This window comes from Ursus arctos, unplaced genomic scaffold (genome assembly GCF_023065955.2).
Source record: "Ursus arctos isolate Adak ecotype North America unplaced genomic scaffold, UrsArc2.0 scaffold_28, whole genome shotgun sequence".
In the NCBI taxonomy this organism is placed as follows: domain Eukaryota; kingdom Metazoa; phylum Chordata; class Mammalia; order Carnivora; family Ursidae; genus Ursus; species Ursus arctos.
In genome coordinates this window covers 22,612,646-22,638,103 of record NW_026622963.1, presented here as the reverse complement: position 1 = coordinate 22,638,103, position 25,458 = coordinate 22,612,646, and the positions used below count along the sequence as shown (strand labels likewise).

General features: G+C 43.2%; 1 protein-coding gene across 1 annotated transcript in view; it reads right to left on the bottom strand.

Annotated features, from left to right (window-relative positions):
• The window catches only part of IGF1R (insulin like growth factor 1 receptor), a 296,305-nt gene that overhangs the window by 185,236 nt on the left and 85,611 nt on the right, over nucleotides 1–25,458 (bottom strand). The window lies entirely within an intron of this gene.

Here is a 25,458-nt window from a genome sequence, read left to right as displayed (position 1 = left end):
TTCTTATTCAATTTGGGCTTCAGTTTTAATTCCTAGCAGCACAACACACTGGGATCCTGAGAGCTTCTGAGGGCTTCTGATCTATTTCTTACAAGTGTAGAAGGAAGGGCTGCTGCCAGGGTGCCTTCCTACTCTCCGGGCTCGCATGCAGCGCGGCTGCTAGACGGAGGGCTTCAAAGGCTCCCGGGAGCCGGCCTAGGCATACAGCTCCGTGAGTTTCCCCAGAAAAAGAACAGAAGGAAGTCAGCAGAAAAGGTGAGAATAAGAGTTCACTTCCATTCATTTTCTGACACCTTGTACTTGTCAGAGCAAAAATAGGCGAATTTGGCAACACTTTAAAGGCTTTAAGTGATTTAAACAACACAACACACAGCGTATCCCTTCATGCACAAATCACAAGATGCGAAGCACAGAGATGGGCTACTTCTTGCTACTGTTTTGCTCCCAAAGAAAACAGGAAGTCTCTCTTTGAAATTCTTCATAAAACTAAGCCGAATATGTATTTACACACTTAAAACTGTTGCTGATTCTTTTGATATAGAGATCTGTGCCAAAGGAGCTAAAACAACGGGTGAGATCAAATAAACTATTTTTTGCAACAGATATCAAGCAGATTTCACATTTTACGCTAAATTTATTAATAGGTAAACTCTGATGGGCCAGGTTGTGGCACTCTCTCCTTTTAAATCTGAGACCTCTGGGGGCGCCTGGGTGGCTCAGATGCTTGACCGCAAGCATCTGACTCTCAATCTCAGCTCAGGTCTTGATCTCAGGGTCATGAGTTCAAGCCCTGCATTGGGCTCCACGCTGCTCATGGAGCCTACTTAAAAAAAAAAAAAAAAAATCTGATTCTTCTGGCACAATGCCACAATGTGGAAAGGGCATCTGATGAATACTGTCTTTGGAGAGACTACATATCCATTGAAATCAAAGTTACTAAAAAAAATATCATCATCATCATCATCATCTCAGTGCAGCTGAAGGTACCAGGAGACCTCGGCCCCTCAAACCCAATTTCCTGGATATATAAAGTCATCCTAGGTCCTGAGGGTGGTATGTATGAGAAGAGAAACTGTAAACTGTGGGTTTTCATTTGGCAACCAGGGGGACAAAGAGGCCACCATTGCCTCCAGCAGTTTCGTTTCTCTAACTAAAGTCTGTCTTTCCATCAACCTGAATTTCTACCTCATTGCTAAAAGGCACACACCACTTGGCTATAGTCTGCAGACTGAGGAACTCTGGGAATTTCTATGATTTAGCAACATTCTCAGGAAAGCATCACCCCCACACAAACACACAAATATTCAAACAATGCTAAGGATCTGACATGGGAGATAGGACAGGCACAGCGCTCGCCACCTCTTCCTGATTACCAGTATCCGCCGGAGGCTGCCCCAACTAGCCAGGGATGCCGGCTGCCTGGGTGAAACAAAATGGTTTCAGATGGAAAGTTCTGTTCGCCTTCACTATCCCTTTTCATCCTATTTTAAGCAAGAACCATATGTTTTAATCTACTAAATTCCATCCTGTCTAAAAACATTATCTTGGTAAAAACCTACCTCCAAGATCCCTGCACTTACACACTGTTCACACTGACAACAAATAATATTTCCTGGGTTATGCGAAACGTTTATAAAACTTTTGCATTACACTTTTATTTTCAAACAGCTGTTAGAGGGGAGAAATGACCTCGCTTTCGGTCTGAATTTTTCTAAATTTCGCAAGGAGGTGGGGGACAACGCGAACCCATCTGACCAGGTAATGGTGGTTCTGTCTCACGGACTACGGCACCCCTTCCTACTCCATGCCTGTAGCAATCCTGGCAAGCACGGCACTCCTAGACAGAGCCGCAGCACAGATTTAGAGCCTACCTGGAAAAGAAAAATGGAACAGAAAAATCCATGCTCAGCAAAGAGATTTCATCTGCGCTATTGAAAATAACACTCCTGAGATCATTCACCCCCAGGGCACTTACCAAGAGATTACATGAAGCACCGAATGCATGCATGTGAAACTGAACTATTGACAAGAATGATCCAGAGAACACAAAACAAATACAGATGGGAAAATTAATGATTCCCAGTGACCACTCTGAAACGCCTCTCTGGGTTTCTAAGAGCTCAGAGAGCACCACTGGGGGCGTGACCAACTAACTGGGGAGGGGTCAGGGTTGAGGGCACCCCTGCGGAAAGCCCATTCTGACATCACACAGCCCCAGAATGACGTGGCCGGCTAGATGTGTTAGAGTTTTTCTACAAACAGAATTATAAATTTGTTACTTGCTTAAGGAACCTCCTATTGCTACTTTGACCGAAACTTAAAATAACAAACTAACTTAGTACAGAATTAGAGGTATAAGAAGATCGTGGCAAAATAACTAAAGGTAGAAGAAATCAACAGGCTTGTTCCCTACCACCCACAGTAACTGCATCAACTCCGGAAAAGCCTGACATTGTGGATTTTTTTTAAAGTGGACTAAAAAGGACCACAGGCATATCAAGACAGGTCCCTGCAGACCCACAGAGAGTTAAATAATCAAGAAATGAGTAATTCAGTCACCAACCACTCAAATCCTGCAGATATACTGCGAATATATCTTAAGATAGGGTGCCTGACTGGCTCACAAGGTAGAGCAGCCAACCTGATCTCAGGGTTGTGAGTTCGAGTCCCATGGTGGGTGTAGAGATCACTTAAATAAATAAAACTTAAAAAAAAAAAAGAATACATCTTAAGGTATATTAAGAATGACGCTTAAAAAAAACAAAAGCAAAAACCAGCACCACTACCACCACAACAAAAAGAATGAGCCTTAAAGTATAGAATGTAATGATTAATTATCTTTCAACGGATTAAAGATCCCATCATTAACCATTCAGAATATTGGAATTTTCAGCACACCCACGTTGTCCTTATTTTGCTGAAGTACATAAACCCACTATGCAGAAAATCAAGGAAAAGTGGGTGCGGGAATCCAAAGAGGACAGATAACTTCACAAAGAAGTGTGATTTTGCAATCTGCATAGCTCGGTGGGAGGGGACAGAGATTTCCAGGGATTTGGAAAGCCTTGTGGAACTCAGTTCATCACTTGGGTGCTGGTCAGTTCGTTAGTACTGAATTTATTCAAGCCTCAGAAGTAAGGAATTGGGGAAATTCTGGTTCAATGGAAAATGCTTCTGAGGTACCCTCATGGCTGAAGAATGAAGGACACTTGCATGACCCTGGGCCCACTTGTGGTCCAGCCTCCCTTCCTCACATGCTGCTCCCAGACCTACACTCTACCCGGGGGGCTCTGCTCTTCCCCCTGCCCCAAGCCAGTCCCCCAGCCAATGCCACTGCAGAGAATGGGAAAGCCTTCTGTGTGTGTGCCATCAGGATGTCCACCACGAGAGGCTCACCACTAGCACGGAAGCACTGCCCTGAATATCATCTCCCTCGCTGGACCATGAACATCTGGAAGATGGTCTCTGGGGGCGGTGCCAGGTGCACGGCTGATCCCCAAGACATGCTGGCTGAGAAGTGAGCTGTGAGATCATAGGGAAAATCTTCTGCAATGCTACAATATTGTGAGGAATTCAGACACTCTAAATTAATATAAGATTAGCTTAAACTATAGAAATACAAGTTACCTAGTAACCATAAAAGATCACCTTCTTAAAGTGCTCTCACTTCTGTTCAGACACGTAGCCACTGCTCTAAATAAGAAGTGTTGGCATGGCTATTTGGTTTCGGAGAGGGAGAAAGGCATAGAGAGATAATGCACTCCCTGTGTATCTAGCCCAGGATAAAGACTGTGATGTTGAGTCTGGGTTTATGCCATAAAGAGCAAATCTTCTGGATAAACACGAATGTGGTATATCCATACGATGGAACATTATTTGACCGTAAAAAAGAATGAAGGGCTGATACATGCTGCACCATGAATGAGCCTCGAACACATGATGGTAAGTGCAGCAGGAAGCCAGACACAAAAGGCCACATGTTGTATGAGTCCACTTGTAGGAAGTATCCAGAATGAGTACGTCCACAGAGACAGAAAACATACTGATCGTTGTCAGGGGCTGGGAAGAATGGACAACGGGGCGGGGAGGGCAGGGGGGTCTGGGGAGCAACTTTTGAATGGGAACAGGGTTCCTTTTGGGGTGGTGACAAAGTTTTGGAAATAGAAAAAAATGTTGGTTGCACAACACTGAACACACTAAACGTCACTGCACCGTTCACTTTAAGTAGCTAACTTTATATTATGTGAATTTTCCTCAATAAAAAATAAACTTAAAAAAAAAAAAACAAATCTTTCATCATATACATCAGAAAGGAAGTCTTTCAACATACTCTCAGTGGCTCTGAAAACACACAGGCACCTCGGTGGAGCTATGGATTTGTAAATAAGGAATTATCATTCAAACGGTGTTAAAAACATATACTAGAAATTGTTTAAATTAAATTAAGGTTAGTATCCTCTGTTATTCTATTATCTCCAAAAACTCTTCACAATATTTATAAAGTGTCCCCTTTCTCTGTGCTGAAAGCCTCTATTCGTAATGAGATCTTAGTGCCCTTATTCGGTAAAGGTCCCCGAAATTCTCATGTATGTAATGCCTTTGCTGCAAACACCAGACCAACGTTCCACGTGTTACTCGTGAAGGCTGATGATGTTAGCATATGAATAATTTATTTTTTACTTCCAAAATTTCCCTTTTCTCTTCTCTGGTGACAAAGGTAGTGTAACGAAAATTTTTTCAAAGGAAAAAAAGCTTATTTGAGAATATTCCTCCATTCCGTTATAAATTATAACACTCTTGGTGACTTTTCCTGACTAATAAGGAGAAAAGTTACATACCGGTGAAGACACACAAGCCTCGCGCAATTAAAAGCTCTCCTAAGCAACAAAAAGCTGATTCTGTAGTGAAGAGCGAAGTAGGCTGAAGGAGGAAGGGGTGTTAAATATGCAAACTGAGGATCTATTTATTGCTAATACAGCAGCCACAAGAACACATCCGATGCAATGCCAAGTGTTCTCATCAACAACATTTTCTCCAGGGGACACCTGGAGCCAACTTGATTTAGGCTCAGGTTGTGGTCTGGGGGTCGTGGGATTGAACCCCGTATATCCTCGGGCTCATGCTCAGCGTGGTGTCTGCTCGTCCCTTTTCCCTGCCCCTCCCCCAGCTCGCATGAGCAGGCATGTGCTCTCAAATAAATACACACAGACATATATACATATCTTCAAAAATCAAAACCAAAAAAACCCCAATATTTTCTCCAGGATAATCAAAAAGCTGAAACATGCCCCCCACCTGGCACACACAAGGCCAGGCCCACTCCCGAGCACCCAGGATGGGAATGAATACTCTAAAAACAAGACACATTCTCACCGAAAACCATTCACATAAGCAGGGTCATACCGGGCAGCACCGCACCACAGCTGGAGAGCCCTGTTAGAAGTATACGCCATCCCATGTGCATCCCATTATTGAAAGTACATCCCGTGTTCACTGTAGCATTATTCCCAATAGCCAAGATACGGAGACAACCTAAATACCTGTTGATGGACGAATGGATGAATGTCACGCACGTGTGCTCATGCACACACACACACACACCCAAATACTATTCAGTCCTAAAACAGAAGGAAATTCTGCCATTTGTGACAACCTGGATGAACCTGGAAGACATTATGCTAAGTGAAGTAAGCCAGACAGAGAAATATAAATACTGCATGATCTCACTTATTAAAGATTTTATTTATTTATTTGAGAGAGAGAAAGAGAGTGAGCAAAAGAGGGAGCACAAGCCAGCGGGGGTGGGAGGCAGGCAGAGGGAGAGTAGACTCCTGGCTGAGGAGGGAGCCTGACGTGGGGCTCGATCCTAGGACCCTGGGATCATGACCTGAGCCAAAGGCAGATGATTAACCAACTGAGCCACCCAGACGCCCCGTGATCTCCCTTATATGTGGAATCCAAGAAGTCAAACCTATAGAACCAGAAGGTAGAAAGGTGGTTGCCAGGGGCTGGGAGTCAGGAAATGGGGAAATTCTGCTCAAAAGGTACAAACTTTTAATTATAAGATGAGTACATTACTAGGGCCTAACGTACGGCATGGTGACTATAGTCACTACTATATTATATTCTTGAAATTTGCTTAAGAAGTAGATCTCAAGTGTTCTCAATACACACACAGGAACGATAACAATGCGCGGTGGTGGATGTGCTCATTAATTGGATTGTGGTAATCATTTCACAATGTATACATATGTTAAATCATATCGTACACCCTAAAAAAGCCGATTGTGCTGACAGTTGCATAATTCTGAATACACGAACAGCCACTGAATTGTACACTTTAAATGGGTGAATTGTATGGTATGTGAATAGTATCTCAATAAAGCTGTTACCAAAAAAATAATAATAAAAAGATCAGGTACATTTGCCTGACCAACCACCTGCAATGGAAGGTCAACGGTCGTTACCAAGTCAGGTGGCTTCTAAGAGACTCTTTGGCCCAAGAATTGAAAACAGAGGCACAAAAGAGGTTAAAACCACTTACCCCAGTTTTAACAAGAGAATCTGTGCTGGGATTTAAGGTGACAACTTGGATGAGACTAAGATCCAGAAGTTTCCAAAGGGAACACTTATCGGTCCCAGGATCGGGACTATTAATAAGGTTTAGAAATGCTTCACAAATAGCTGAAAGGTGGGTGGGGGTTGGGGGCAGGCCACCTGCTCCATGCCAGGATGACAATGAACACAATGCTTTGTTCTAAACAAAACAAAACAAAACAAAAACCAAACAGGAGCCCCAACCATGTCAGTTACACAATGTCAACTGTGCTAAAAACAAGCAAACAAACATGGCCTGGGGTTGGTTCGCTTGCTTTCAAAGATTGTTTGTGACCCCTAATTCATATGCTAGAGCACGACACTACAAATTAACAAAACAGAAGGGGGAAGAATGTAAATACGTTGAGGAAAACGAAGTTAGAGTGAAAAATATATCTCCCTGGCTAGACTATGTAAGCTGAACACCACAGAAAACGTCCACAGTAAATAAGAAAAGCTTATCAAAATTCCACTTTGCACATTACATTGGTTTTCATTTCCTCACAATGTTTACTTTTTTCTTTTAAATTTAGCTGACATATTTGAATGCATGTGATCTCCCTAACGGAAAAATTAACCTTTGGATGGGTACGCATTTTTGACAGATGCATTTTTTTTTAACTTATAACTTTTTTTTTCGGAATAGGTAATCACATAGTTCAAAACCCAAAAGGCTATCACTAGGTCCATAGTAACCCTTTTGAGTTGTTTCTTGTATGGGCTTCCATTTCTTCTCCCAAATGTAATAGTCACTGTACACATGCAAGAATTACTGTTGCCGTCGGACCAAGTCAGCTGCATCATCACTAGAGGCGGGGAAATGCACGCTGCGGTCTCTGGATGGAAAGCCGTACACATCACACATGTGCTCTGAAACTGGGAATAAATGTTAGGAAGTCCAGACTGGCTGGTAAAACAGGTCAAGAATAAAGAGGTGTGCAGTTATGGCACAAGTTCTGTCTGCTCCTCCCATTAGACAGTGAGGTCCCTGAAAGCAGGCACAAGGGTGAGTTCATCACGGTACCGCCACCACCCCACCCCTGTCCGTGCCGAGCATGGGGACGGGCATATGACAGGTGGCCAATAAATGTTACAGGGGTGCATCTACCGATATATATTCCATCCTGAAGGACTTAGGCATTGAATGGGACCTGAAAGAAAGGAAGGATGTGGAGGTACCCATAGAAGGTTTTTCTGGCAAGGGTAACAGCTCACACTTGGGGCAGGGGGTTGGGGGACTACTGGGTGGAAATGCCATTCGAGGGTCTGCCTCAAACCCCAGCAGAAAGGGCAAGTCCCCACAGAGCTATACGCAGGACAAGGGCATGTCTAGCATCTGTATCCTTGGCTCTGACCAACTCACCCAGGTAGCCAGTGTCAGACAAGCTCTGCAGTCAAGTCCTGAGGGCTTAACCCCTGGCTGAGTCCTTCTCTGTGAAATGTTAGAGGAAGTCATTTCCTTACCTGCTCTGGATGTTATTCCCTCCACATCCATTCCCCCTCCCGCCTCTTAAGACTCTGTAGCCCTATTTCCCTGTGTGTCTCTGGAATGTGCTCTTCCTCCCTCCTGCCTCTGTCCCTGAAACTCATCTGGGACCCAGAAGCAGCTGGAAAGCTATGCCGTGACAGAACGCCCTGACTCCTATGGACGACAATGGTGTGTCTCCATGAGGACCTCAATCCATTTGAGCCGACAACAGTCCATGACAGATGTGCCAACACCCAAGTGTTCTGCCGCGCCCTTGCAGACATTCCCATGGGAGAACATTCTGGAACTCAGAGCCAGGGCTGCCTTGAACCCAGAGCTGCCGAAGCCCCACAGCAGAATGGGGGCATCTACTGGCCAGATGGCACCCAGGCCTAGAATTCACCAAGAGGCTAACAGGCTGCGTGGCTCGGTGCTAAACTCATCTCTAGTTTATTTTACATTTGGCATGAAGAGGGTGTTCAGAGTATAAGTCATTTTCAAGTGTTTTAATAAATTAGACATCAAAAAGCAACTGATACCAGCCAAGAGAAGAGTTGAGCAACAGTCCCCTGCCCCTTTTCATCACTTGCAGTGCTCTGTTTGGTCTGTATCAAATGGTGGGTCATTAGGAAACAGAAGAAACACTACTTCTTACATAACACCCTCCAAGCCGGGCAGAGACTGGGGAGTTCCCAAAAACACAATCTCCATTTTGCCAAAAGAGAAGAGATCCTGAAACTCCCTCCACGGCAGTAGAGAGCTGGAGAAGACACACTCCAGGCATCACAAGATGGTGGTGGGCTAGCCTCCCCGGCCCTGCAGAGGCCGGCCTGCACGCGGCCGTGCGGGTACACACTCAGCTCACTAGAGGCGCACGAGGACCCCTGTGAATGGTCAGAGTGTTCAGGTCTCACAGTAAATAATGGCACTCGTATTACAGCTATCGTTATAAAAATCTGTAACACTTCAAGAGACCATTATGGGGCTATTAAAAAGATATTGCATTCAGTTTTCGAGATGACTTAGGCAGAATGCCATTGCTGCGGTAATTACTTTATTTATCACTATGTAAACGGACCTTACTGCTTCATTAAAAAAGAGAAAAATGATGGTGTTCTCTTGCACTAACCAAGCAAAAGTGGCAGCAAAGGCAGCAGCCCCATCTGCAAATCCTGGTCAACATAGATAGCAAGCAGGTCTCCACGTGCCGTGGGACAAGCGGCTGAACCGTGTGAGGAGTGAACAGCCTAGCCGCGTTAAGCGACCTTGCAAGTGGCACTGTGTTTGAACCTCGGATGGCGAGCACAGACGCTGTTTTTGTAAGGAGGAACGTGTAGGCCGGATACATGGGGATATTCTAAACAGAATAGGTACCCAAGGAAGGAAAAAAAATACCCTGAAAATATTCAACTTGACCTGACCTATTGCCCCAGATGCCTACCAGACTTGAAGATACAAAAGTTGTTGTTGTTTTTTTAATTCAGTATGGAAGTGGTTAAGTAATCCGAAATGCATGCATAGCAACCATTTCCAGGTTCTTGCTTGTGTTGCCAATTTTGCAAGGACACGACACTATTTCTATAGCACCTCCCTGCAGTAATACGTGTGCATCAAACCGACCACAGAGGAGGCCCTTCTTCTGGGAGGCGAGGGAAGGTAATTCTCATGCTGGACCAAGCCATGCAGGTGCTCGGGCGCTTAAATCCTAAGGTACTGAAAAATGGGGAAACACACTTAATTCCAAGGACAGGACTGGCTTTACGATGAAGAATAAGCACACATGGTTTTAACCTAATGCTGCAGTCCTTTCTGGGGCACCCCAGCGCCACTTTATATAAATAGCCTATGAATATAAGCCATAAACACCTGCACGGAGATGCCGATACTAACACTCTCCTATTTGGGCCAAGCTGGGTAGGCATTTTGCCTCAAGTTTTTCAGCTGTGAAGAGAGGCAATGCCACCTTTCCCTGTATGTGTGTGTGTGTCTACACACTTCAGCCATATAATTAATGTTATTAACAAGGATTATTCCATTGATAGGATGTATTATTCTCTGCATTGAGTGATGTAGGGGAGAAGGTGCTGGAGGTTGGCTGGGGGGAGAGGAAGAAGGAGAGTCCTTTCTGTAAGAGAAACATACTCTGCGTTGTGTTCCCTTTAGGTAATTATCCTAATTTCCACAATTAAACGAAGGGCAACCCTGATCTGCAAACGCATCACTGCTCGTAGAGGTGCTTCCGAACGCAGGTACGCACATCTGTTTCCTACTTCCATCCCACAATACAGCAAGTACAAATCTACTCTAACACATTCTTTATGGGGAAGAAGGTGGCCTGAGTGAACACTCATGATCCTACCGCCCTTCCCAGTCCCCTCTCTGAAGTAACAAGGGCAACTATTTAAAACTTGCAGGTGGTGGGGACTTCGGAGGCCTGGGGCCCCCTAATAACTGCAGGGGAGAGAGAAGGCATGGTGCTCCATGGTCTGTGCAACTGAGGGCGCCTAGGGAGAGAAGGAAGCCTTGGGATTCTGCTCATTCTGCTGACCCAGCTGAAACCCAAGGGACGGGGTTTCAGGGGAAGGTAGCACCGTTCCAAGCCGGTGGCCAGGACTGGCTGGGGACAGAGCAATGTAGCAGCAGGGGATGTTTTCTTACTGCTGTCATCTACCACCTGCCACTACCTTTGTGACACCACGTACGGCTCCTAAGGGTATCCATAAGCAAGCAAAGAAAAACCACGAAGGGGGCGCCTGGGTGGCTCAGTCGTTAAGCGTCTGCCTTCGGCTCAGGGCGTGATCCTGGCGTTCTGGGATCGAGCCCCATGTCAGGCTCTTCTTCTGGGAGCCTGCTTCTTCCTCTCCAGCTCCCTCTGCTTGTGTTCCCTCTCTCACTGGCTGTCTCTCTCTCTCTGTCGAATGAATAAATGAAATCTTTAAAAAAAAAAAAAAGAAAGAAAGAAAAGTACAAAGGACACAGGAGCCCCAGGGAGGTGACCAAGCTGAGCTATAAGCAGCACCTACCCAAGTAAAACTAATCAAAGAGTCAGAAGAGAACTTTAACAGAAAAGTAATGAGAATATACATGGAAAGGCAACTGAAGTATAACAACTTCCTGAATTAAAAAAAAAAAATTTAGGGGCGCCTGGGTGGTACAGCGGTTAAGCGTCTGCCTTCGGCTCAGGGCGTGATCCCGGCGTTCTGGGATCGAGCCCCACATCAGGCTCCTCTGCTATGAGCCTGCTTCTTCCTCTCCCACTCCCCCTGCTTGTGTTCCCTCTCTCACTGGCTGTCTCTCTGTCAAATAAATAAATAAAATCTTAAAAAAAAAAAATTTAAAAACCTAAAAAACAACAAGAAAGCATAAAGTCTTAATTAAGCTAGGTGAATAAATTAGAAAGATCTGCTGTGTAACACCATACGCATAGTCAACAATACTGTATGATATACTTAAAAATTCGCTAAGAGGGTAGATCTCATGTAAAGTGTTCTTAACACAATAAAATAAAAAATAAAATTCATAGAAAGTGTCTATTGTTCTAGAGTATGAAAGTAATATTCTAGAGGATGAAGGAGAAGAAATGCAGGGGTGCCTGGCTGGCTCAGTTGGAGAAGCACGTGACTCTTGATTTCAGGGTCCTGAGTTCAAGCCCCACGTCGGGTGTAGAGATTACTTAAATATAAAATCTTTCCAAAAAAAAGAAGAAGAAGAAATGCAAGTATTTAAGAGTATGGAATAAGAACATGGAATTCATAGGGGCGCCTGGGTAGTGCAGTCGTTAGGCGTCTGCCTTCGGCTCAGGGCGTGATCCCGGCGTTCCGGGATCGAGTCCCACATCGGGCTCCTCCACTGGAAGCCTGCTTCTTCCCTCCCACTCCCCTGCTGTGTTCTCTCTCGCGCTGGCTGTCTGTCACATAAATAAATAAAATCTTTAAAAAAAAAAAAAAAGAACATGGAATTCATGAGTCAAAAGATACAAAGCTTGGAGGACAGATCAAGGAGATACAGAGAACTACGGGCAGGATAGAAGCCAGGCAAAAGCACATCTTGGTGGACGAATCAGTGATTGAATACTGGTGTGCTAAGAGAGAAAGTTTTACTTGCAACTGTTGGTCACTGATGGAACTGAAAATAACACAGGTTAACAAAGGACTTGTTCAATTAACACACGGGGATTGAGAAACACAAGACAAAGTAAAATAAGGGACAACCACTGAATAAGGTGAAAGCAATAAGCAACATGTCTCAGTGATTACAATCAAAATGGACAAGGCAAAATGTCCCCATTAAAGGACAAAACTGTCACGCTGGGTTTTAAAAGTCCAGCTCTGTTTAACAACAACAATAAAAAGGAACTACCCAAAACAAAGTGAGGGGGTTTACAAATGAAGAGCTGAACAAAAGTATACCAAGCAAATACAAATAAAAAGCCAGGTAGGGTGTGGCAATACTGAAATCAAAGGAGAATTCAAGGCCATCAGCATAAGCATTAACCGGACAGAGAGGTATTATGTAAGGACTAATACGCAATCTGAGGCAAATATAAGAAATATGTATCTTTATGCATCAAACAAAATGGCGGGTGAACACATTAAGCAAAAGCTCTAAGAAACAGTCAAGTTAAAAAATTATAAAAGATACTTGAACCTACCTTTCAAGCTGACAGTTAAAGACAAACAAGGATTTAGAGACTCAAGTTGAACAGAATGCAATCAGTAAGTTTGATTTACTCGATATAAAAAATGAAAGCTCTGTGCTTTAGCGAGGATGTTTTTTTAATGTCCATGGAACAATTAAAAATTGATCATGTACTTAGACACAAGCAAACTTTAATGAATCCCTTTAGATAGAGATTTCAGAGCTACATCACAGATCATAACAAAATTCAAAAGCAGCACAAAATTTAGGGACATGCTTCTAAATAATCTCAGAATCAAAAGGCAAATAAATATTTTAATTACAAACCACCTAGAAAATAACAAAATGATTAATTCTCCAAAACCAAAGGTACATAGCTAAAGCTGTTCCCAAAGAAAACTGATAGCCTGAAATGCCCTTAGTTTAAGACTAAAAGCAAAATGAGATAGGCATTCACCTTAATGAAAACTGTCAAAAAGAACAGGAAAAGTGAATTAATAAAGATTAATACTGAAATTAAAGTTAAAAGATGAATATAAAATTAATATACCCAGTTCTTTCAAGAGAATAAAATATATAAACTTCTAACAAGCTTGATTAAAGGGAAAAAAGGACAAAAGCAAAAATATGCATGAGTAATGAGGAAGAAGCTATTACAAGGAATACCAAAAAAAATTGTAACATTATGTACAACTCTCTGCACTATACTTCATTTTGAGGTAAACTAATTCCCCCAGCAATTAGAAAATACCAAAATCTATTGTACAATTGCAATTTATTCTGGAAAATTAAAGAATGTGCTTTAGATTTCAGGGTAGAGTGGGGGAAGATACGAAACCCAGGTGGTTTTCCAGTTGATTTTTCATTAATATTTAAGAACTAGATATTTCCTATATTGTGTAAACACTTCCAGACTCTAGAAAAGAATGAAATGTCACTTAAATCATTTTCAAAACATAATCGTAATATCAATATGGGATAGAGCACAAATAAGGAAAAACATTCAGAACCATCTCAAAACTGTAGTCATAAAAATTAAATAAAATATTAGCAAATCAAATTTAGCAACATATCAAAAGAATACCACACCATAACAAATTCGGGTTTCTTCCAGGAATGCAAAGATGATTCAGTATTGGGAAATCTAATCAATATAATTTATTATACCACAAAATAAAGGCAAAAGCTTTCAATTGCATCATGCCCAAAAGGCATTTAATAAAATTCATCAGCCTCTTTCAATAAAAATTAAAACGTGAACAGATATACACAACTTAAAAAATGATGAATTACATTTTCCAAAACTTAACAACAAGCACATTCAATACTTACAACACCGTAATATTTTTATTAAAATCGGAGGAAAGATAGCAATGTTCTTTTCCACAGAAACAAAAGTACCAGCAAACAAACAAGGATGGATATCTATATATACTCAAGTGAATTTACTGTAATCCTGTTTTAGTAGCAAGCAAGGCACAGAAAAACAAACAAACCCAAAGCAACAAGATGACTGGTTCCATCATGATACATCCATTTTGCAAAACTGCTAAAATTTTAACTCTTTATTTCCACATATGCAACTGACCTAAAATGACATCCATACTTGAACAAAAATGCTACAGAATACTATATATAGAATAATCTTTACGTTAAGAGCATGATCTCTTTTTTATGAGCACCCCAAATGATATATATGTATGTACATAGTTTTATGCTCCAAGAGAAAGAACACAGTGGACATTGAGTTTTCTATATGTATCTTTTATTTTTTATTTGCATCACTGTTTAATTGTTTATATTTTGTGAAAGAAACTTTTAAAGGGGCCCCAAAAATATATCTGTTTTGACAGTACAAAGCACCTACCAGGCACACAGAATTTAGAAAAGAGATCTTCTGTGTTCTTGAGAAGGTCAGACGGGCATACATTGCAGCAGGTGGCCTCAGAGCAGCTTAGGTTTGAATCCCAACTTCATTTAGTAGCAAGTGTCTAAGCCTGAGTCTCTACTTCATCATCTGTAAAATGGGTATAGCTTCTCCGACCCTTCACTGGCTTGTCAAGAGGATTAAACTATTTGTACCTGACCTGCAAAGCTACTCATTACTAGTGTCCTTTTATTAACTCTATCCTCTCACAAATGAAGACAAGAAAGAAGGAACAAAACTTGCCTCCCTGTGGGTTTCCCAGGGCTGCCTGGCAGTACCTAAATCCATTGCTTTTGCTACTTCCAGCTACAGCCAAGGTTTTGTGTGGATTCCTTTTCAGTGTTACTACTGCTGCCAGCGTGAGTCAAAGGTGACCGAAAATGTCGGCAGCCCTCAGCTGTCACGTTGGGAGTCGGTCACAACCACGACACCAGCCTTGAACTTCTCAACTGGTATTTAAAAAGCAGCAACTTCTCTCCAGTATTCACAGGCAGACTGCTGGCAGAGGCCAGGGATTTCCTGGAGGAGAGCACGTAAGACTCTTCTGGACAATAAGAAAAGGACAAAGGAGGCATTGGTCGAGCCCTCTCCTTCCAAATCCCGGGGGTGCCGGCAGTGGTGGGATAGTGGTAAGCAGAGCTACCTTCCAAATCCCAGGGGGAAACGGAGAAAGAAAACATCAAGAAGAGTCAAAGCTACTGCTTCCAAGCTACCTACATTAATGAAGGGCCATTAAAGGCAGAAAAGAAAAAACAGAAAAATGGAGTTTTGAGATCGGGTCACCTCCTTGACCTGTCACAGATCCCATTTTGTAAAACAATGTTGGTTAAGAACAAAATACAGAGAAGGAACAGGGAACAAGGAAGGGAGTTAAAGTGTGTGCTGAAAATACACTCAGATTTTCTTTAAAAAAAAAAAGACGGGGCTTGTCTTGAGAAGTGGGGTGGCCAGGAGGGTGGCAGGAGCACTGCAAAGTCAAGGAGCAGATAGGGTCCCAGCGGAGAACGTGGAGAATGGCACAGAAGCTCTTTGCAACACAGTCACAGCCAAGAGTGAAAAGGAGAAACATCTCGGCTTAAACTGAAAGTATCCATTCTCTCTTACAGAGAGCTTACATACCAGAGAGAAACTCACATCTTTGTATCTCACATTTTCCGAGATACTTGTTCCATGATCCAAGTAATACAAAAAGGAAATAAAACCATCTGTAAGAAACATCAATTCAACATGGTTTCACTAACAGGGAATTCTCCACAATCTCCTCCCAGATGATGAGTTAAAAACTAAATGAAATGATTCAAAAGATACAATCTAATGAACTTTACAAATATGCTTACGAAAAAAGCCTCCATGTTCCTTTAAGAATTTATATAAAAGTTTATCTGATTCTCAAGCCCCAAATATAGTCCTCATCTCATCTGAGTAACTGTTTTACTACTAATTTAGGTTTTCCTTCTTGAATATTTGGTACTAATTGAAATAATACATTTTAATTAAAATGTATTTATAAATACATAAATGTATTTATGTACCATTCCTTAAAAATCAGTTTACATCAAAACTACTCCACAGGCAGCAGCACCCATTAGCTAGGACGGCCATATGTCCTGAGTTTTCAGTAACATGTCCTGATTTTTATTAAAAATGACCTGGTTTGGGGTTCGGAAAATAGTCATAACTGTCAAAAGTCTACAAGTGCATGTTTCGTTAAGACCATCTTTTGGTTATGGGCTAATTTACAGGGGAAGGAGATCGGGAAGTACAAAGGCTCAGGCCCGGTGTCTGGACAGTTGTCTCAGTGGGTTTCAAGACCACCTCAACTAAGGACCCAAAGAACTAAGTCTGTACAAATTGTGTATGTTGGACTCCCAAGAAGGCATAGCCCGATGCTCTAATTCCCATGTACACAAACCCTGACACGGGCAGACAAAATAAATGTATAATAGAAGTAGTAAAGAATTTATATGATACACATCGATTATCTAGAAGATGACTGACTTGGGCTGGGGAGGGGACAGGGATGAGATGTCCACCCAAATCACAGCATATATCAAAACAGTAGTGTTAGTCTCTCTTCTCGTGGTTTTTTCCTCTTACTCATGGGGAATTTCTCACAAAGTGATCATGAACATCTCGCACACAGGACTTAGGAGCACCAGTCCAAGCACACACGGGTGTAAGCTGCCTGGGAAGCAATGTGGCCATATGCATTGGGAGCCGTAAATTCATACCTTTCCTCAGAAATCCTATTTCCGAATATATCCTAAGAATTAATTTGAAGTAAAGGACAAAGCTTGGGCACAACAACATTCATTGCAGCCTTACTTAAAATCGTGAAAAATTATTAAGAATTGGAACCACGGCAAATGCCCAACACTGGGGAATGGTGAAGTGTATCGTAGCATCTCCGGCCCGTGGAACTTTATGTAACCTTTAAAAATAAGGCTGAGCATGGGTTTATGGCACTGAAAATCTTCCAAATGCCAGGAAATAAACGTATTACTGTAAGAGGCTGGACTCCACTAACATATGTTTAAAAATCCAGCAGACAAGGGGCGCCTCGGTGGCTCAGGAGGTTAAGCGTCTGCCTTCGGCTCAGGTCATGATCCCAGGGCCCCGGGATCAAGTCCTGCGTTGGGCTCCCTGGTCAGTGGTGAGTCTGGTTCTCCCTCTCCCTCTGCCCTTTCACCCCCACCCCACTGGTGCTAGCTCTCTCTCTCCCTCCAGAATAAATAAAATCTTTAAAAAAAATTTAGCATAAAGTACACTCAACTACTCTCAGTGAGGACTTATAGGGGACTTGACTTTTCTGAGGTTTTTTGGTTTTTTTCCCGCAAATTCTTTAGCTCAGAGACAAAATTTTATTCATAGACGCTGAGTAGCTTTAGGCAATTTAAAAAAACAGAACAAAATAAAAACAAGGTATGCTAGAAAGAATACCAGACTAGGCTCAAAAAGACGTGGATTGTAGTCCCAGCTCTACCCTTGGACACATTGTTAACACCTCGGAGCACGAGCTTCTATACCTGGAAGATGACTGGATTGGATAATTCCAGGGTCCTTCTCAAGCAAAGAGCAACTGGTCAGGGAGGCCAGCCCCCGTGCCTGTAACCCTCAAAGCCTCAGGGCACAGGGACGCAGCAAGACCTGTACAAACGGCCTCCCAGGGGAGGCACAGGTGTTCCAGCATCACCAGATGAGGCTTTCTCTCCCCTCAGCCTGTCCAGTCCCTGCCTGGACCTCAGGCTTGCAGCTGCTTTATGTGCTGGAAGATGGGTGCCTTGGGGCAGAGGTTGAGGAATGACATAAGGCAAGGATGAGGACTTTTGCCGGAGTCAAAGTGGTACTACTGTATGCAAGCAATTCATTTTCACAGCTTCGTATCTCTTACAGGTAAGGAAAGGGGAGAAGAAAGGATGGCCCCTCTTAGATAGAAATCCAGCAAATATCTTTATTCACTAAGAAACTGGAAGAACAAATGTCCAAACGACAAGAGATTTGCTCTCTCTTTTTCTCTCCCTCTTTTTTACGCAGAAAATCAAAAGCTTGTAAATATCTATTTTAAAAATCTAAAATAATCCAACAATTTTTCCCAGGTGACACGGTGAACATGACAGTGAACCAGTCTATCCAGAAAAATAAGAAGTGTTGCGCCATGCTGTCACTTGCCTGGCCCAGGCTAGTAACAGCCAAATCTAATCTCGTAGGCAAAATATGGTATGATAGGATTACATAATTAATTTTCCTGTTAGGCGTAATTGTTACTGACTTTATGTCATTACTGTGTCAGCTCATCCGGAAGATGATTGCTATCACATTCTAATTACAAAAACACACAAACAATTTGTAACCATTCATTATTAAATAACGAGAGAGGCCACAGTTGCTAATGGGCACTTCGAAAACTGAGAAAACCAAGCCAAACTGGACAAGAGGTGCTTAAGACATTAATAAATTAATCCTGATGAAATTTCTCCGTTGTTCTACTAGGAACCTAGCTCTCAGATTACCTGCTAGACATATTTTCCAAGAGCTACATTGTTTAACTTGATTAAATGTCAGAGTGACCCAAATCACTTTGTGTCACCAAGAACAAACAGAAATATAAATATTTAAGATACAGTGTAAACTTTTGCCTCTGCACACACACAAAAAGACAGCAGCCCCCTTGGCTAACTACAACAAGGCAAGTACAAAAACCTGAGTTTTAAAAATAGGTAAATTAAAAGGTATTTCCATAATAAAAGGATTTAGTCTGTGGCTCCCAGTAGGTACTAGTAGAAGTTTATAAAGCATTAACAAGGAGAGTGTCACAAGACGGAAAGAACATCAGGATCCAGTGTCAGGACCTCACATGGGTTGTAAAGCAACCTAAAAAATCAAACTGAAGCATCTCTGAAATCAACTTTTAGGTTGCTGATTTCCAACGTGCTTTACTTGTCACTCAAAAAAATGTCAGCCTGTAGTATCTGAGCCAGTTAGATAGGTGGTGTCGGTCCCATCTCATGGGTGAAGAAGAGTTTCAGAAAGGTGGTAAATAATCTATTAAATTATACTGCCTCAACCCTAATCCTACGTAAACTCAATTTTTTAAAGCTAATAGGAAAAAAAATAAGCAATGGTATCTTCCAGGAACAACAAATACTGGTTGAATAATGGGCCAATGGGAAGCACTTAACTAATGCACATTTGGGGGCATCCAAAAGGCCCTCTCCCACCCCACGTGGCAGCAGAGAGTTCTTCTGGACACCGCCCCCCACCCCATGCAATATGTGAGTGTACCAGCCCAGCCTAAATGTAACATAAACAGCATCTCCCTCTGGCTCTAAATTCTAAGAAGTCCTGGAATAACTATTATAGCTGCTGAAAATCAAGTCTTAGGAGTAAAGCAAGGAGGGCTTCAAAAATAAAAGCAATTAACTAAATGTTTGCAGTAATGATACCAAAATATAGATTGCCAATGGGCTAATCTACTTACACAGCACAAAGTTTTAAAACACTCTGAATGCCGAAAAAGGCAAGCAAGTCCTACAAGTGAGTATTAGGAGTCATAAATGGGATTTCTTTTAGATCCTACAGCTTTTTCCGGTTTTACAATGAAAGTCAATAGAAAAAAGATGATTTGCAAAGACATTTTCATCTTACAATAATCCTGAGGAGTGTACCTAATGGGTAAAGAAAGGACAAATTATACATGCACAAGTATGAATGTAAAAGCATACTCTGGTCATATAGGGATTATTCCCTGTCAGCAGTAAGCAAAATCAGAAATAAAAAATAAGGGAGGGGGGTATTTTTAGTTTCAGAACTATTCACCAGGCAAACATTTACCTCCTCCAGATAGATTTAAAAAATCTTTGACCTGGGGCGCCTAGGTGGCACAGCGGTTAAGCGTCTGCCTTCGGCTCAGGGCGTGATCCCGGCGATCTGGGATCAAGCCCCACATCAGGCTCCTCCGCTGGGAGCCTGCTTCTTCCTCTCCCACTCCCCCTGCTTGTGTTCCCTCTCTTGCTGCCTGTCTCTATCTCTGTCGAATAAATAAATAAAATCTTTAAAAAAAAAAAAAATCTTTGACCTAACTAATCCCCTCTCCACCCCACCCTGCAACACACACACACACACACACACACACACACACACACACACACACACACGTGAACCATTCTACTACTAAAGCTAGTATTAGGGGGTCATATTTTTAAGAGTCAGTAAGGAGCCATTTTCCCAACAAACTAGTGATATTCACTACCATGTGCTGCAACACAGTGGACCCAAATTTGATCATATTACTGTCTGTCTCTTGCTTTTGAGACAGACAACAGAACCTTACAGACTTTCCCAAAAGTCCCAACCACAGAGTGACAATCCACCAGTCAATTCATTATCCAGAAGTTATGGTTCGGGGTAGCTTTTCTTTTTTCTTCTTTTTTTTTTTAATCTTGACACCCCTTCTAATCACTACCAACCCCCCTCCGGGACCACACACCACAGTTCTCGTGCTCACACCTCTCTTCTTCTAGTATTTCGTGGTCAGAGAAAATCTGAGATGCAAAATAACCTATACTCAATTAACTGACATAGCACCCAAAATTACCTATTCTGTTTACAACCTGATAGGAAAAGGGTGCCAATAAATGGGATTATATCAAATTATAAACAGCTATAATTTGAAAGGTAGATCGCTGGAGTCACCAGCATGAATTCACCTTATTTCCTGAACATCTGGCTTTAAGAGAAATTAATCCGAGGGATCCATGAACCTGGTGAACTACAGGTTCATGGATCAAGACAGCATAGGATCAATGCAATAGTGGGTAAGAGAGTAGGTAAGAACACCACCACTCCAAGGGAGTGTTCAAAGGGTTTCCTCAGCAGTCCTAATTAGGGAAAACTCAAAACCACCCAAGTGCCAGAAGAGGTTCAAAGAACTAACAAGACACACCCATCTGGCCCTTTGAATTCATTACTGCATGCACCTAGGGACCTCTGCTCTCAAAATCAAAACAGAAAATAAGTTCTTTTAAAATAAGGGAGAGTATCTGCTCAGCAGAACTTGTGACCTGAATAATGACAAGGACAAGGAGGCCAAAAGAAAAAGGCATGTTGTCTGGAGATACCCCTCTCTACAAACTAAGAGAGCACACAAGTGTCCCCTCTACTGGTGAGTGGGATGTTAGAAAGACAGAGACTATGGGAGAAATCCATGCAACAAGACCTGCCACGGGGATTTCTGTGAAGCATCCTAGGGCAGCTGCCTGAATGGCCTGCAAGTTACATAAAAAGAAGATCTACCGAAGGGGCACGGACTTGCACCTATCACCTGGCCTTCCTGCAAGAGGGAATGCCATCCTAGTCAACCTAGAGGGAGCTCCAAAGCCCTCCGCTACCAGAGCAGGAGAGAGCACCGCGGTTTTGCTTTTTGCTTTCCAAGTTTTAATCTGTAATATAAGCACAAGACTTCAGATAAAAAAATGATACAAAAATGTGAATGATAGGCATGTCACTCCTATCCCTCTCTCCACCTGCCCCCATATGTCATCATGCTAACCAGTTTCTTGGTTTTCCTTCTGGTGTCACTCTACACAGACACAAGCAAATGCAAAGATACTGTCTTATTTTCTTCTTCTTAATTTTACAAAAAAGAAGTATTTCTTGCCTTTTTCACTTCCATCCTGGAGACCCAGCTGCACAGAACAGGGAGCACTCTTGTGTTTCAGGAAAGCTACGGAGTATTCTATTTTGTGCATAACTCTTATTTGATGACACAGACCCCCACTGAAGGACATGAGGGCTGTTCCCAGTCTGTCCCCAGTGTTACTATCACAAACAATGAGTATGTGTGCAGGTGTACTCAAATGATAAATTCCCAGAAGTGACTTCTGGGTCAAAGGTTACATGCATTGACATAACTTGCATGGATACCGCCCAACCCCCTTCCACGAGGGTGCTGCCGTCTCGACAGCAACGCAGGGGAGTTCTTGTTTCTCCACAGCCTTGACAAGAGAGATTGTTGGACACACTTGTCGATTTCAGAGCAGCGATCACCCTCAAACCGGGAAAGGAAGGGAAAACAAAAGTTTCTCCAAAGAGGAATCTGAACTGGTGCCAGGAGTTTCAGCCCGACATCTGCCACATAAGCATCTGCAATTCCTCAAAGATGTTGTTGTTGTTGTTTTCCTCCCTCTTCTACCCTCAGAACACGGTAACAACACCCAAGAGAAGCATGGTGCTCCTAACCTACCGAGGGCCCCCCCATGCAGGCCAGTTTCCAAAGTCCTCTCTCATTTCAAGTGAGATGAGAGAGCAGGGAGAAGGGACCCAGGAGGAGGGACAGCTATGCCACTCAGAGGAGTTTCCCAAGGGCCCCTGCCGGGAGGTCTCTGCGTCTCCCAGCTTTGTCCCCTGTAACAGGGCATGTCACTGACCACTCCAGGGACCCCTAGGGCGGTAACTGGGGGCAAAAGTGGAGTGCAGAGAGTGGCAGTCCAAGAAAAAATAACCAGGGCCATTTTATAAAAATGCGTGGCCATCATTTTGTGATGCCCAGAGCGTAACAAGGTGTGAATTAACTCCTGTAATTTAGCAGAAAGCTCAGTGCAGTAAATCAATACATAGATAGTTTTACCTGAAGAGCCCTTAGCTTTCCCCTCCCTACACTAGTTAACAGTTCTAGAAGAAGAACTTATCATTAAAATAAATGCAACCATCCCCTAAAGCAGTAAGTTCATTTTAAATTTTACTGGGTAAAAAAAGTTATTACACAGCTACACCCAGGCTTCTGGGTCAGAGTACAAGCCACCATTCCACCCCAGCTGGGCTCAGGGAAGGGAACTGCCCGGGGCCATCTCCCAGGGCTAGCCCTCCCCCTGGGGGCCTGGGGGCTGCTTCTTAAACCCCTCCTGGGTTTAGTGTCCTCCTCTACAAGAAGGGAATGGCAGTTTCTACTCATGGGATTTCGCAAGGATCAAATGAGGAAACGTATACAAAGCCCACAGTAAATACCATAATAGGACATAAAAGGGGGAGCAGTTTACATTACCATCCTCCTTAAGGGACCCTCTGTCCTTTCTCTTAATTACAGGGAACACCTCCATCTGGGCTTCCGAGCCCTCCTAGGTCTCTGGATCTGTACTGGGCTTTTCCCCCTCTGCTCCCTGCTCACCCTTCCCTCCTGGCAGAGTCCCTCCCTCCGCTGGACCCTAGTGACTGTTACAGAAGACAGTCTGCACTGGAAGCCTCCCCCTCCCCAGCTGTTATCCTCCCCTCCCAGGCACAGCCACACTTCTCTGCCTCCGCACAGTCCTCCCCTGCAGTCCTCCCCGCGCATCAAAGCTGCGGCTGGCCTCACCCCTGCACTGACTCAGCTCTCAGGTGCGGTCCTCCAGGGCCTCCCTGTGGCAAGACCCAGTGGACCTCTTCATTTCCCGTCCCCGGTGGCTCCTTCGTGCCCCTTGGCTCCTCTCCCCAGCCACCTTCTCCTAAAGCCCAATCCCCCGGAATCGTGGGTGCCACACTCCCTGGTTTTCCTCCTTGCACTCGGACCACGTGGGTCTCCTTTACAGATCCCTGGCTCCTCTACCAGCCCTTGAACGTTGCCATTCCAACAGGATCTGTCCCTGGCCTAACCTGCTTGCCCCAAACTCCCTGGGGTGCTGGACTCTTTCTGCGTTCAAGTACCACCTCCACACAGACAACCTCCCAAGTAAGCCGCCTGCCCAGACCTCCCTCTGAGCACCAGTCCCCTGGACTCACCATTTCCAGAACACCAAACTTGGGCTCACAATCTTCATCTCTGGTCTCCCTCCAGCACACTCTCGCCCTGGGATGAGAACCCCAGGTATGACCCTGGATGCCTTGCCCGTCTACTCCTCCACACAAATCTGGGCAATGTCATCTCCTCATCTCTCTCCAATCAACTCCTCATTACATCTACTAGCCCAGGGGCGGTTCCCACTTTGCCTTGCTCACTTCAACAGATCTGCAATTGGCTTCCTTTCTTATCTATTCTTCACGTTGTGGCCACAGTGATTTTTTTTTTATGCCAACATGACACTCTCCCTCTCTCTCTCTCTCTCTCTCTCGCGCGCGCGCGCGCACACACACACACACACACACGTCTTATCTGTTCAATATTCTACATTGCTCCTATTAAAACCCAACCCTCAAGATGGCTTCTGGGCCCTGCCATGGCCTGGCCCCCAGTCCTCACCTCCCCCTTATTCCCACCACAGGCCCTTTACACATTATTTCCCTTCCCTCTTCGTCTCATAGCATCACGCCTGGCCTTTGCGGCACTCATCACAGACGCAATGTTCTATGTGTTTGTGGTTGGTGTGATTAATGTGTCTCCTGATAGTCCGTCTATGTGGGCAGGCGCCGATGTATGCAAATGACTCCTTGGTGCCCAGTGAGCGTTTAGTATGTATTTATATAATGAATGAACCAATGAAAGAAGAGATGAATGAGTCACTGGCCTGCCCTACTCCAAATGACATGAAAATCCCAGTTACCTCAAAGGTACCTTGTAAGGACTTGATATATCTGTGTCATGGAAACACAGTTTATTGTGTTTGTGTTTCTAAATCTTAACAACAAATTATAAAAACAGTAATGCATTTCCATCTTACCTCCTTTATGCTAACATCCATCTAATTAGTACTTTATTTTCAAAAGGTAGACACAGAAGTGCTAGTCGCTGAAAGAAGGGGTAATAAAAAAAAAATCTAAAAATGACCTATTTACTATGAAATCATGATTAACTTAACACATGTTTCCTTAAGGGATTTGTTATGAGGGCAATTATTATACCAGTGAGCCAATTTTTGTAACAAGTGAAAATAATATTATTTAGAAACAAACCCAAATGATCAGTGCCTATATTTTTTAAGTAAGAAAAAATATTTTTTTTTTCAATTCGAACTTCAGAAAACCTTATGCTAATATTATAACAGGAGTTCTGGCTGGGAGTAGTCAGAACAAGCTACATTAGCCTGGAGTTAGCTCTATAAAATTATCTGAATCCCTTCAAAAATTGTTGCAAACACCTTCACGGTGTCAGAACTCCTCAGCCCACACAGATTCCCAAGAGCTGGTCCCACGTGTTCCCTCAAGCAGTTTACAGTTCAGCCAGACGAAGCTGGTCGCCACTCCTACCTGCTTTAACCACCACCAAGAGCAGCATTAGTTCTGTTGGGTTTATTTTCCAAATTTCACCAAATTCCTTATTTAACCACAAACTGATGATCTGTTTTAGACCTGGCTCCGTGATGTCCATTCTCCAGGCCTGGGCTCATTTTAAACTGATATTTCACAGGATATGCATGTGGGA